Below are 15,193 nucleotides of genomic sequence, written 5' to 3' on the forward strand. Positions count from 1 at the left end.
AAGTCTGATGGCAGCAGGGAAGAAGCTGTTCCTGAGTCGGATGGTATGTGACCTCAAACTTTTGTATCTTTATCCAGACGGAAGAAGGTGGAAGAGAGTATGGCCAGGGTGCGTGGGATCCTTAATTATGCTGGTTGCCTTTCTGAGGCAGCTGGTTTGTGTGATGGACTGGGTTACATTCACGACCTTTTGTAGTTTCCTGCGGTCTTGGGCAGAGCAGGAACCATACCAAGCTGTGATACAACCAGAAAGAATGCTTTCAATGGTGCATCTGTAAAAGCTGGTGAGAGTCGTAGCTGACATGCCAAATTTCCTTCGTCTTCTGAGAAAGTAGTCGTTGGTGGGCTTTCTTAACTATATTGTCGGCATGGGGAGACCAGGACAGGTTGTTGGTAATCTGGACACCTAAAAGCTTGAAGCTCTCGACCCTTTCCAATTCGTTCCCATTGATGTAGACAGGGGCATGTTCTCCTCTACGCTTCCTGAAGTCAATGACAATCTCCTTCGTTTTGCTGACATTGAGGGAGAGATTATTGTCATTGCACCAGATTCTCTATCTCATTCCTGTACTCTGTCTCGTCATTGTTTGAAATCCAACCCACTACGGTGGTGTCATCAGCAAATTTGAGAATCGAGTTGGAGGGGAATTTAGCCAGTCATAGGTATATAAGGAGTCTTGTAGGGGGCTGAGGACACACCCTTGCGAGGCACCGGTGTTGAGGATGATCGTGGAGGAAGTGTTGTTGCCTATCCTTACTGATTCTGGCCTGTGGGTTAGGAAGTTCAGGATCCAGTCACAGAGGGAGGAGCCGAGGCCCAGGCCACGGAGTTTGGGGATGAGTTTTGTCGGAATAATAGTGTTGAAGGCTGAGCTGTAGTCAATAAATAGGAGTCTGACATAGGTGTCTTTGTTATCTAGATGTTCCAGTGTTGAGTGCAGGGCCAGGGAGATGGTCTCTGCTGTAGACCTGTTGCAGCGGTAGGCGAACTGTAGTGGATCAAGGTAATCCGGGCCGGATCAAAGCTGGCAACTGGGAAAACCATTGAAGATTTTGAGTATTATTATAGGCATCAATTGGAAAAGCTGGGGCTGTTTCCTTGGAGAGAAGATTCGATAGAGGCATTCAAAATCGTGATGGGTATGGGAAAGAGTAAATAAGGAGAACCAGAGGACACCAATTTAAGTTGATTGGGGGGAAAAAGCTTGAGGACAAGCTTTTCGCGCACAACGAAAGGCTGGGATCTGGAATGTAGTGCCTTTGAGCACAATGGAGAAAGGTTGAAGATGGAAACTGCCCACAGCCTGACAGCTGCTGCTGCTCCCGCCAAGACCTTCCATTCCCCAAGGGAGACGCTGTTTACTCGCAACTTCGCTTGGTCAGCGAGCGCCGCGACGAAGCTCCGGTTGCTATGCGCACGGTGGCCAATGGGGTTTCGCTTTCGGCGCCGCGACGAAGCTCCGGTTGCTATGCGCACAGCGGCCAATGGGGTTTCGCTTTGCGGCGCCGCGCGGCCGATGGGACATTCTGTCAGCGGTTGGTGGGCTGGCGCGCGAGGTTGTTGGAGCGGTTTGAAGAGAATGCGAGCGGCTGAATATCGGTGGCCTGGGACTGACTGACGGCCGGCCCATGGGGACCGACCCAGCACTCTCGTTTTTATCCACAGGTAAATGATGTCTGCTCTAGCTCTTGACAGTTGAAAGGGTGCTGGCGAATCATGTGATGTAAACACAGGCTGTGAGCCCGGGGTTTGGATGGGATGGTGGCGGGTATGAACGCCCATCACCGCTGGACCACGCCCAGCAATCCCTCCCTCCACTCCCCTGATCTGGGCGGTGGGGGTTAACCGATTTTGTCAGTGCATTCTTGCCTGCTGCCCATCCCCTTGCTATTCGACCCTGAAGGAACTGGCAGATTTCCTATATGTAATAAAAATATTAGAAGCAGGGCCCGTCCACTAGGCCGCTCGCGAAACAGAGGGCATGTTGTGAGTTGTGGGTGCAAGGCGGACTTTCACATGGGCAGGTCGTGGCTAGCTCAGCTAGAGCCAACCACGGTTATCAATGTTGGCCGACTCACCTGACGAAGAAGCTGCGCTCCAAAAGCTAATGATTCCAAATAAGTCTGTTGGACTTTAACCTGGTGTTGTAAGACTTCTTACTGTGCCCACCCGAGTCCCAACGCATCAGCATACCATGGCTGAAAACGTATTCAAGTTCGTGATGCAGTCATAACCAGAGCATAAGACATAGGAGCGGAAGTAAGGCCATTCGGCCCATCGAGTCCACTCCACCATTCAATCATGGCTGATTTCAACTCCATTTACCCGCTCTCTCTCCATAGCCCTTAATTCCTCGAGAAATCAAGAATTCATCAACTTCTGTCTTAAAGACACTCAACGTCCCGGCCTCCACCGCCCTCTGTGGCAATGAATTCCACAGACCCACCACTCTCTGGCTGAAGAAATTTCTCCTCATCTCTGTTCTAAAGTGACTCCCTTTTAGTCTAAGGCTGTGCCCCTGGGTCCTAGTCTCCCCTGCTAATGGAAACAACTTCCCTACATCCACCCTATCTAAGCCATTCATTATCTTGTAAGTTTCCATTAGATCTCCCCTCAGCCTCCTAAACTCCAATGAATATAATTCCAGGATCCTCAGACGTTCATCGTATGTTAGGCCTACCATTCCTGGGATCATCCGTGTGAATCTCCGCTGGACCCGCTCCAGTGCCAGTATGTACTTTCTGAGGTGTGGGGCCCAAAATTGCTCACAGTATTCTAAATGGGGCCTAACTAATGCTTTATAAAGCTTCAGAAGTACATCCCTGCTTTTATATTCCAAGCCTCTTGAGATGAATGACAACATTGCATTTGCTTTCTTAATTACGGACTCAACCTGCAAGTTTACCTTTAGAGAATCCTGGACTAGGACTCCCAAGTCCCTTTGCACTTCAGCATTATGAATTTTGTCACCGTTTAGAAAATAGTCCATGCCTCTATTCTTTTTTCCAAAGTGCAAGACCTCGCACTTGCCCACGTTGAATTTCATCAGCCATTTCTTGGACCACTCTCCTAAACTGTCTAAATCTTTCTGCAGCCTCCCCACCTCCTCCATACTACCTGCCCCTCCACCTATCTTTGTATCATCGGCAAACTTAGCCAGAATGCCCCCAGTCCCGTCATCTAGATCGTTAATATATAACGAGAACAGCTGTGGCCCCAACACTGAACCCTGCGGGACACCACTCGTCACCGGTTGCCATTTCGAAAAAGAACCTTTTATCCCAACTCTCTGCCTGACAGCCAATCGTCAATCCATGTTAGTACCTTGCCTCGAATGCCATGGGTCCTTATTTTACTCAGCAGTCTCCCGTGAGGCACCTTATCAAAGGCCTTTTGGAAGTCAAGATAGATAACATCCATTGGCTCTCCTTGTTCTAACCTATTTGTTATCTCTTCAAAGAACTCTAACAGGTTTGTCAGGCACGACCTCCCCTTACTAAATCCATGCTGACTTGTCCTAATCCGACCCTGCACTTCCAAGAATTTAGAAATCTCATCCTTAACAATGGATTCTAGAATCTTGCCAACAACCGAGGTTAGGCTAATTGGCCTATAATTTTCCATCTTTTTCCTTGTTCCCTTCTTGAACAGGGGGGTTACAACAGCAATTTTCCAATCCTCTGGGACTTTCCCTGACTCCAGTGACTTTTGAAAGATCATAACTAAAGCCTCCACTATTTCTTCAGCTATCTCCTTTAGAACTCTAGGATGTAGCCCATCTGGGCCTGGAGATTTATCAATTTTTAGACCTTTTAGTTTCTCTAGCACTTTCTCCTTTGTGATGGCTACCATATTCAACTCTGCCCCCTGACTCTCCGGAATTGTTGGGATATTACTCATGTCTTCTACTGTGAAGACTGACGCAAAGTACTTATTTAGTTCCTCAGCTATTTCCTTGTCTCCCATCACTAGATTACCAGCGTCATTTTGGAGCGGCCCAATGTCAACTTTTGTCTCCCGTTTGTTTTTAATGTATTTAAAGAAACTTTTACTATCATTCCTAATGTTACTGGCTAGCCTACCATCATATTTGATCCTCTCTTTCCTTATTTCTCTCTTTGTTATCCTCTGTTTATTTTTGTAGCCTTCCCAATCTTCTGACTTCCCACTACTCTTTGCCACATTATAGGCTTTCTCTTTTGCTTTGATGCATTCCCTAACTTCTTTTGTCAGCCATGGCTGCCTAATCCCCCCTCTGATAACCTTTCTTTTCTTTGGGATGAACCTCTGTACTGTGTCCTCAATTACTCCCAGAAACTGCTGCCATTGCTGTTCTACTCTCTTTCCAACTAGGCTCTGTTCCCAGTCGATTTTCGTCAGTTCCTCCCTCATGCCCCTGTAGTTACCTTTATTTAACTGTAACACCTTTACATCTGATTCTACCTTTCTTTCAAATTGGAGATTGAATTCTACCATATTATGATCACTGCCTCCTAAGTGTTCCCTTACTTTAAGATCTTTAATCAAGTCTGGCTCATTACATAACACTAAGTCCAGAATGGCCTGTTCCCTCTTGGGCTCCATCACAAGCTGTTCCAAAAAGCCCTCCTGTAAACATTCAATGAATTCCCTTTCCTTGGGTCCACTGGCAGCATTATTTACCCAGTACACCTGCATATTGAAGTCCCCCATGATCACTGTGACCTTGCCTTTCTGACATGCACTTTCTATTTCGTGGTGCATTTTGTGCCCCTGGTCCTGACCACTGTTAGGAGGCCTGTACATAACTCCCATTATGGTTTTTTTGCCTTTGTGGTTCCTCAACTCTACCCACACAGACTCCACATCATCTGACCCTATGTCGTTTAGTGCTATTGATTTAATTTCATTCCTAATTAACAAGGCAACCCCGCCCCCTCTGCCCACCTCTCTGTCTTTTCGATAGGTTGTGAATCCCTGGATGTTTAAATGCCAGTCCTGAACCCCCTGCAACCATGTCTCTGTGATGCCTACCACATCATACCTGCCAGTCACAATCTGGGCCACAAGCTCATCTACCTTGTTCCGTACACTGCGCGCATTTAAATATAGCACCTTTAATTCTCTATTGACCGTCCCTTTTTGTTTTCTTAGTGTGGTGGACCTTGGTTTACTGAGCCTTTCCATACACTGTCATATTTTGTGGGATGGGGACTATCGTAACCTCTCCTGAGTTTTGTCTTTTCGTACTTTTTTGTATTCCTAAGCAGCTACGCTTCCCACTGATTACTTCACCTCTTGGTTCCCTGACTTTCCCCCCCCCCCCCCCACAATCTTTAGTTTAAAGTCCTATTGACCACCCTATTTACTCTTTTCGCCAGAACACTGGTTCCAGCTCGGTTCAGGTGGAGACCATCCCAACGGTATAGGTCCCCCCCCTGTCCCAAAACTGATGCCAGTGTCCCATGAAAAGGAACCCCTCTTTCCCACACCACTCTTTCAGCCATGTGTTAACTTCCCTTATTCTTGCCTCCCTATGCCAATTTGCACGTGGCTCGGGCAGTAATCCGGAGATTATGACCCTTGAGGACCTGTTTTTAAATTTGAATCCTAGCTCTTTATAATCTCTAAACGGGTCCTCTTTCCTAGACTTGCCTATGTTGTTGGTACCGACATGGACCACAACAACTGGATCCTCCCCCTCCCTCTCCAGTATCCTTTCAAGCCGGTCAGAGATGTCCCGCACCCTAGCACCGGGCAGGCAATATACCATGCAGGACTCTTTATCCTGCTCACAAAGGATACTATCTATCCCCCTGATAATAGAATCCCCTACAACTACAACTTACCTATTTACTCCCTCCCCTTGAATGGCCTGCTGAACCATGGTGCCTTGGTCAGCTGACTCATCCTTCCTGCAGCCCTGTTCGCCATTCACACAGGGAGTAAGTGCCTCATACCTGTTGGACAGGGTCAAGGGCTGAGGCTCCTGAGTTCCTGACTGCTGGTTCCCTTTACCTGCCTGACTTGCAGTCACACCCTGCTGTCCCTGGCCACTGGCAGGATTTAAACTACTTACTCTGACAGGTGTGACTGCCTCCTGAAACACAGTGTCCAGGTAAGTCTCCCCCTCCGGGATGTGCCTCAGTGTCAGAAGCGTTCATTGAGAGCTGATGAGGTTAACATGGTTGATATTAGGAATATGGAATTTCAAGAGGCGTTGGATACTATGTCATAGATTTATTCGTAAACATTTGCTTTAAAATTAAGGTGATTAAAGGTTGGCTGGATACAGAAAGCAGAGAGTGGTGATAAACAGTTTTTCAGGCTGGAGGGAGTTGGTGTCTCCGCCCAGGGCTTAACGTCTGTCATTGGGAAAATGTTCGAGTCCATTATAAAGAATGTAATAGCAGGGCATTTAGAAATACATAACATGGTCGAGCCTAGTCAGCACTGCTTCATTAAGGGAAAATGATTCCAGACAGATTTATTAGAATCTGAGGTGGAAACGAGCAGAATTGATAAATGGGAACCAGTAGATGTAATATACTTCGATTTCTGAAAACGTTTGATAAGCTACCGCACAAAAGGCTACTTAATAAGAGCCCATGCAGTTGGGGGTAGGATATTAACATGAATAGAGGATTTACTAACTGATAGAAGTCGGAGTTGGAATAAGAGCAATGTCAGGATGGCAACCTATAACTAGTGGAGTTCCACAGAGATCAGTGCTAGGGCCACAACTATTCTCAATATATATTAATGACTAGGACGGGGGAGGTGAATGTACAATTGTCAAGTGTTCAGATGACAAAAACGAAGGTGGGAAGGCAAGTGGTGAGGATGGCAAAGTCTACAGAGAGATATAGACAGGTTAGGTGAGTTGGTAAGAACTTGGCAGATGGAATATAGTGAAGGAAATGTGAAGTTATGCATTTTGATAGGAAGGATAAAGGAGCTGAATATTATTTAAATGAAGAAAGACTGCAGAACGTTTCAGCACAAAAGGGGCAGCACGGTAGCATAGCGGATAGCACTATTGCTTCACAGCGGCAGGGTCCCAGGTTCGATTCACGCTTGGGTCACTGTCTGCGGAGTCTGCACGTTCTCCCCATGTCTGCGTGGGTTTCCTCCGGGTGCTCCGGTTTCTTCCCACAGTCCAAAGATGTGCAGGTTAGGTGGATTGGCCATGCCAAATTGCCCTTAGGTTAGATGGGGTTGCAGGGTTAAGGGGATAGTGTGGAGATGTGGGGTTAAGTAGGGTGCTCTTTCCAAGAGCCGGTGCAGACTCGATGGGCCGTATCGCCTCCTTCTGCACTGTAAATTCTATGATATGGGTGTCCTCGTACATAAATCACAAAAAGCTAGCATGCAAGTTCAACAGGTAATTGGGAAGGCAATGGAATGTTGGCCTTTATTGCAAAGGGAATGGAATATAAAAATAGGGAAGACCTGCTAAGCTATACAAAGCACTAGTGAGACAGCACCTGGAATACTGTGAATGTTTTTGTCCCCTTGTCTAAGGAAAGATAATACTGGCATTGAAGGCATTCCAGAAAAGATTAACTAGGTTGATGCCGATTATTATTTGGAGAGGTTGAGTAGGCTGGGACTGTACTCATTGGAGTTTAGAAGAATGAGAGGCGACCTTATTGAGCCATATAGGATTCTCAGGGGCTTGATAGGGTAGATGCTGAGAGGGTGTTTCCCCTTTTAAAAAAATAATCTTTATTGCCACAAGTAAGCTTACATTAACAGTGCAATGAAGTTACTGTGAAAAAGCCCTAGTCGCCACATTCCGGCGCCTGTTCGGGTACACAGAGGGAGAATTCAGAATTTCCAATTCACCTAACAGCATGTCTTTTAGGACTTGTGGGAGGAAACTGGAGCACCCGAAGGAAACCCACACAGACACAGGGTGAACGTGCAGACTCCGCACAGACAGTGACCCAAGCCTGGCGCTGTGAAGCAACTGTGCTACCGTGCTGGCCTTGTGGGCGAGCCTAGAACCAGAGGGCCTAATCTCAGTAAGGTGTTGCCCATTTAAGACCGAGATGGGGGTAGTGAATTTGTGGAATTCTTTAGCTGTTTTGTTAAATATGCTCAAGGCTGAGATAAATATTTAATTAGTAGGGCAATCCTGCTTGGGGCATCCGCCCACAGACCCGCCTCTATCACTCCCCCCAGCTTGTCTTCCCACTTGTCCTTTAGCTCGTCCACTGGAGTTTCCTTCGATTCCATAGCTTCCTGGTAGATGTCTGATACCTTCCCCTCTCCCACCCATGTACTGGAAACTACTCTGTCCTGTATCCCCCATGGCGGCAGCAGCGGGAAGGCCGGAACCTGCCTTCTCAAAAAGTCTTGTACCTGTCGATACCTAAACCTATTTCCTGCTGGCAATTCAAATTTATCCTCCAAGGCTATAAATAGATCCTCCCATCCTCTTAATTCCTCCCCTCTGCCATCTCCGGAACCCACCATCTAGCCTACCCGGTACAAACCGATGGTTATTATAAATCGGGGTCCAAACCGATTCTCCCTCCACTCTCTTCTACTCCTCCACTGCCCCCAGATTCTCAGAGCTGCCACCATTACCGGACTTGTGGAGTATCGGGCTGGCGGGAAAGGGAGAGGTGCCGTTATCAGTGAACATAGAACATTACAGCGCAGTACAGGCCCTTCAGCCCTCGATGTTGCGCCGACCTGTGAAACCACTCTAAAGCCCATCTACACTATTCCCTTATCGTCCATATGTCTATCCAATGACAAACTTGTGTCTTTACTTGACGCCGCCTCCATTCGCTCCCACACTGATCCCTCCCCCACTTCCTAATCATGGCTATATTTCCCGCCCAGTAGTAATTACAAAAGTTCGGCAGCGTTCCAGCAACACTTTCTTCACTCGCGGGGTTTTACCCCCCCCCCCCCACAAATCCCGAAATCACCTTATTCACCCATTTTAAAAAGGCCCTCGGGTGAAGATGGGGAGGCACTGAAAGACAAACAGAAATCTGGGGAAGACCGTCATTTTCACGGTCTGTACCCTCCCCGACAGTGTTTGCGGGAACATGCTCCATCTCTTAAAGTCCTCTTTCAGGACTTCCGGTTTCGGCGATGCGGAGCTAAGCCGCACATTTTGGCAGCTCCCGCTATAACAGACTTTTGGCTCTCCGGAGGAGCCCCAACAGAAATTTCTTGATTGAATCCCGTGTGGGAAGGTGAAGTAAGGCCCCCCCTTGCGTCGTATGGCGGGGATTGGCGGTGGAGCGGCGGAGAAAGAGGCTTTGGAGCAGCGGCAAAAGCGAGGGGGAAAAACCAAGATGGCGGAGGACGGAGATCGAGCAGCATGGGGGCCGGACCAGCAGGAGTTCCTCAGGCGCTGCGTGGAGGAGCTTAAAAAGGAGGTGCTGCCGCCAATGCTGTTGGCGATTGAGGGGCTGAAGGAGACCCAGAAGGCCCAGGCTGTGGAGCTCCGTGAGGTGAGGGATAAAACCAATGAGAACGAGGACGAGATTCTGGGCCTGGCGGTAAAGATGGAGGCGCACGAGGCGGTGCACAAGAGGTGGGCCGAGAGACTCGAGGTCCTGGAGAACAGGTCGAGGAGGAAGAATCTCCGGATTCTGGGTCTCCCCGAAGGAGTGGAGGGGGCTCATGCCGGGGCGTATGTGAGCACGATGCTCAATTCGCTGATGGGTGCGGAGGTCTCTCCGAGCCCCCTGGAGCTAAAAGGGGCTCACCGGGTCCTGGCGAGGAGACCCAAGGCTGGCGAGCCGCCAAGGGCGATAGTGGTGAGGTTCCATCGCTTCGCGGACAAAGAGAGTGTCCTGAGATGGGCCAAGAAGGTGCGGAGCAGTAGATGGGAGAATGCGGTGATCCGAGTCTACCAGGACTGGAGTGCGGAGGTGGCAAAGAGGAGAGCTGGCTTCAACCGGGCCAAGGCGGTGCTGCATAAAAAAAGAGTGAGATTCGGAATGCTGCAGCCTGCACGACTGTGGGTCACTTATCAGGACCGACACCACTATTTCGAAACGCCAGAAGAGGCTTGGACCTTTATCCAAATGGAAAAATTGGACTCGAACTGAGGGGCTGTGGTTGTGGGGGAGATGTTGACTGTATACAGGGTTGTAAATATGGGTAAAGAATGTTTCACGGGTGGGATGATGGATGGGGGAAGAGTTCTTCTTTCTTTTGGTGAGATAGTGGGGAATGTGAGCGTTGGTGCTGGAGGGAGGTGAGACTCGGGGATGGGGGAACTGGGATAAGGCCGCAACAGGAGCTGCGCCACAGGGGGCGGGGCTGGCTCAGGAATGCACGGGCTTTTTCCCGCGCTAGGGAGGGGGGGGGGATGGAGGAACGTAAGGGGGAGGAGAGATTCCCACACGGGGGAGATCAACGGGAAGCCGGGGTCAGCAGAAGTCAGCTGACTCACGGAAGTAGTATGGGGGGAGTAAAAGAGCTAGATGTGGATCTAGTGGGGAGGGGGGGATAATAGGGTTGCTGCTGCACTGGCCGAGGGGGAACTGAAAATGGAAGAGGTGGTCGGGGCGGGGGTTCCCCGCCTGAGGGACTGGAGGGTGCGGGAGACGCGGGCACGGGACTGGCCTAAGATAGGAGATGGCTAGTCGGCGGGGTGGGGGGGTGTAGCCCCCCAATCCGGCTGATCACGTGGAATGTGAAAGGCCTAAATGGGCCCGTTAAGAGGGTCCGAGTGTTCGCGCACTTAAAGGGACTGAAGGCAGACGTGGTCATGCTTCAGGAGACACATCTGAAGGTGGCAGATCAGGTCAGATTAAGGAAGGGATGGGTAGGACAGGTGTTCCATTTGGGGCTGGATGCGAAGAATAGAGGGGTGGCAATACTGGTGGGGAAGCGGGTGTCGTTTGAGGCCAAGAACATATGGACAATGGAGGCCGATACGTGATGGTGAGCGTAGGTTGCAGGGGACGGGGGTAGAATTGGTAAATGTATACGCCCCGAACTGGGACGATGCTGGATTCATGAAACGGATGTTGGGGCGTATTCCGGACTTGGAGGTAGGGAGCTTGATAATGGGTGGGGATTTCAACACTGTGTTGGACCCAGCATTAGATCATTCCAGATCTAGGACGGGGAAGAGGCCGGCTGCGGCCAAGGTGCTCAGGGGGTTTCTGGATCAGATGGGGGGAGTAGATCCGTGGAGATTTGCCAGGCCCTTGGCCAGAGAATTTTCTTTTTTCTCCCATGTACATAAGGCCTACTCCCGGATAGATTTTTTTGTTCTGGGCAGAGCATTGATCCTGAAAGTGGAGGGAACGGAGTATTCGGCCATAGCCATTTCAGACCACGCCCTGCATTGGGTGGAGCTGGGGGAGGAGAGGGACCAACGCCCGTTGTGGCGGTTGGATGTGGGACTGCTGGCAGACAAGGAAGTGTGTGGGAGGGTGCGGGGGTGCGGGAGGCCACCGACAACGGGGAGGTGCAGGTGGGAGTAGTATGGGAGGCGGTGGTCAGGGGAGAGTTAATCTCCATCAGGGCTCATAGGGAGAAGAGAGAGGGCAGGGAAAGGGAGAGGTTAGTGGGGAGATTTTAAGGGTGGACTGGAGATTTGCAGAGGCCCCTGATGAGGGACTACTCGGGGAGAGACAAAGTCTCCAGACAGAGTTCGACCTGTTGACCACGGGGAAGGCAGAGGCACAGGGGGCGATGTATGAATATGGGGAGAAGGCGAGTCGGATGCTGGCACATCAGCTCCGTAAGAGGATGGCAGCGAGGGAAATAGGAGGAGTCAAGGATGGCAGGGGAACTACGGTGCGGAGTGCGGTGAAAGTGAATGAGGCATTCAAGGCCTTTTACGAGGAGCTGTATAGGTCCAAGCCCCCAGGGTGAAAAAGAGGGGATGCGACGATTCATGGACCAACTGAGGTTCCCGAGGGTGGAGGAGCGGGAGGTGGCTGGTTTGGGGGCGCCAATTGGGGTGGAGGAGTGGTTAAAGGACTGGGGTGCATGCAGGCAGGGAAGGCCCCGGGGCCGGATGGGTTCCCGGGGGAGTTCTATAGGAAGTATGTAGACCTGTTAGCCCCGTTGCTGGTAAGGACCTTCAATGAAGCAAGGGAGGGGGGACCCTGCCCCCGACAATGTCGGAGGCGACGATCTCTTTGATCCTGAAGCGGGATAAGGACCCACTGCAATGCGGGCCGTATAGACCGATCTCGCTCCTCAATGTAGAGGCTAACTTGCTGGCAAAAGTGTTGGCTACGAGGCTTGAGGACTGTGTCCCGGGGGTGATTCACAAGGACCAGACGGGATTCGTAAAGGGTAGGCAGCTAAATACCAATGTGCGAAGGCTCCTAAATGTGGTAATGATGCCATAGGTGGAGGGAGAGGCGGCGATAGTGGCAGTTATGGACGCGGAGAAGGCCTTTGACCGAGTGGAGTGGGAATATCTTTGGGAAATGTTGCGGAGGTTTGGGTTTGGAGAGGGGTTTATCAGTTGGGTTAAACTCCTATATAGAGCCCCGGTGGCGAGTGTGGTTACGAATCGGCGGAGGTCGGACTATTTTTGGCTGTATCGAGGGACGAGGCAGGGGTGCCCCTTGTCCCCCTTGTTGTTTGCACTAGCAATTGAACCTTTGGCCATGGCATTAAGGGAGTCTGGGAAATGGAGGGGGTGGTCCGAGGGGGAGAGGAGCATCGAGTGTCGCTGTATGCAGACGACCTGTTGCTGTATGTGGCGGACCCGGTGGAGGTGATGCAGATCCTAAGGGAGTTTGGGGACTTCTCGGGCTATAAGCTCAATGTAGGGAAGAGGGATAGACGACCTACCGCTGAGGAGGGCGGATAGGAGCTTTTGATACTTGATGATCCAGGTAGCTAGGAGCTGGGGGGCCCTGCACAAACTTAACTTGACGAGGCTGGTAGAGCAGATGGAGGAGGACTTTAAACGGTGGGACATGTTGCCACTCTCGCTAGCGGGCAGGGTACAGTCGATTAAAATGATCGTCCTTCCGAGGTTTCTTTTTGTATTTCAATGCCTTCCAATTGTGATCACCAAGACCTTTTTGAAGAGGATAGGCAGGAGCATTATGGGCTTCGAGTAAGACCCCAAGGGTAAGGTGGGGGTTCTTGGAGCGAAGTAGGGATAGAAGAGGGCTGGCGTTGCTGAATTGGGTGGCTACTATTGGGCAGCTAACGTGGCCGTGATCCGTAAGTGGGTGATGGAGGGAGAGGGGGCGGCATGGAAGAGGTTGGAGATGGCGTCCTGCAAAGGAACGAGCCTGGGGGCGCTGGTGACGGCACCGCTGCCGCTCTCGCCGACAAGGTACACCATGAGCCCGGTGGTGACGGCAACGCTAAAGATCTGGTGACGGCAACGCTAAAGATCTGGGGGCAGTGGAGACGGCACAGGGGTGCAGTGGGAGCCTCGGTGTGGTCCCCGATCAGAGACAACCATCGGTTTGTCCCGGGAAGGATGGACGGGGGGGTTTCAGAGCTGGCATAAGGCAGGGATCAAAATAATGGTGGACCTGTTCATTGATGGGACGTTTGCTTAGGGGCGCTGGAGGAGAAGTTTGGGCTACCCCCGGGAAACGCTTTCAGGTACATGCAAGTAAGGGCGTTTGTGAGGCGGCAGGTGAGGGAATTCCCGCTGCTCCCGGCACAGGGGATTCAAGACAGGGTGATTTCAGGCGTATGGGTCGGAGAGGGCAAGTTGTCGGCGAAATACCAGGAGATGAAAGAAGAGGGGGAGGCTTTGGTAGAGGAGCTGAAGGGTAAATGGGGGAGGAGATTGAGGAGGGGCTGTAGGCTGATGCCCTAAGTAGGGTTAATTCCTCTTCCTCTTGTGCCAGGCTCAGCCTGATACAGTTTAAGGTAGTTCACAGAGCGCACATGACGGGGGCGAGGCTGAGTAGGTTCTTTGGGGTGGAGGACAGATGTGGGAGGTGCTCAGGAAGCCCGGCGAACCATGTCCATATGTTTTGGTCATCCCCGGCACTGGAGGAGTTCTGGAGGGGAGTTGCGAGAACAGTATCTAAGGTGGTGAAAGTCCGGGTCAAGCCAAGCTGGGGGCTAGCACTATTTGGAGTAGCGGACGAGCCGGGAGTGCAGGAGGCGAAAGAGGCCGGCATTCTGGCCTTTGCGTCCCTAGTAGCCCGGCGAAGGATCTTGTTAATGTGGAAAGAGGCGAAGCCCCCCAGCGTGGAAGCCTGGATAAATAATGTGGCAGGGTTTATCAAGTTGGAGAGGATAAAGTTTGCCTTGGGAGGGTCTGCGCAGGGGTTTTACAGGCGGTGGCAACCGTTCCTAGACTATCTCGCGGAGCGTTAGATGAAGGTCGGACAGCAGCAGCAGCAACCCAGGGGGGAGGGGGGGATTTATTTCGGGGGGGAGGGGGGAAGGTTTTTTTTTCTGGGGGGCATTTGAGCAAGAAAATACATGAATGATCCGGAAAACTGATATGTACGGGAGGAATCCAATGTACAAAGTTCTGTATCATATTGACTTGCCATGTTCATGTCTTGCTATGCGAGCTTTCTTTCTTTTGTGTTACGGGGGGGGGGGGGGGGGGCGGTTTGTTTGTATGGTTGAAAATTTTGTTAAAAAATCCTTAATAAACATTTTTTTTTTAAAGTCCTCTTTCATTTGTTCTGCGAGCTTTGATAGGTTTAACTTGTGCAGTGCCTCCCATTCCAGAGCCACCTGGATTCCCAAATACCGAAAGCTCCTTCCTACCACTCTAAACGGCAGCTCTCCCAGTCTCTTTTCCTGCCCTCTCGTCTGGATCACGAACATCTCGCTTTTCCCCATGTTCAATTTATACCCTGAAAAATTCCCCGAAGATCTGCATAACTTTCCCCATCCCCTTAAACCGGTCAGATATACAAGAGCAAGTGATCTGCGTAAAGCGAATCCCGGTGCTCCCCCCCCAACCAGCCCTTTGCAGCACCTAGAGGCTCTTAATGCCATGGCCAGTGGCTCTATGGCCAGAGCAAACCGTAGCAGGGAGAGGCGACACTCTTGTCTTGTCCCTCGGTGTAGTTTAAAATAACCCGACCTCAACCAATTCATACGCACACTAGCTACTGGTGCCTGATAGAGCAACCGCACCCAGTCAATGAAGCCCTCCCCAAACCTTCCCAGCACCTCCCACAGGTAATCCCACTCCACCCGATCAAATGTCTTCTCCGCATCCATCGTAACCACCATCTCCATCTCTCCTCCTTCTGAGGGCATCATA

The 15,193-nt window shown here is 50.7% G+C and overlaps 1 protein-coding gene across 3 annotated transcripts in view; it reads left to right on the forward strand.

The window, feature by feature from the left end:
• The first annotated feature begins 1,524 nt into the window (after positions 1-1,524).
• ccdc142 (coiled-coil domain containing 142) overlaps positions 1,525-15,193 on the forward strand; it is a 302,979-nt gene continuing 289,310 nt past the window's right edge. For all 3 annotated transcript variants that reach the window (XM_072497531.1, XM_072497533.1, XM_072497532.1), the window contains exon 1: positions 1,525-1,665. The gene's annotated coding sequence lies outside the window, so the exon portion shown is untranslated. The remainder of the gene's footprint in view (positions 1,666-15,193) is intronic.

Source organism: Scyliorhinus torazame, chromosome 3 (assembly GCF_047496885.1).
Source record: "Scyliorhinus torazame isolate Kashiwa2021f chromosome 3, sScyTor2.1, whole genome shotgun sequence".
Lineage (NCBI taxonomy): Eukaryota > Metazoa > Chordata > Chondrichthyes > Carcharhiniformes > Scyliorhinidae > Scyliorhinus > Scyliorhinus torazame.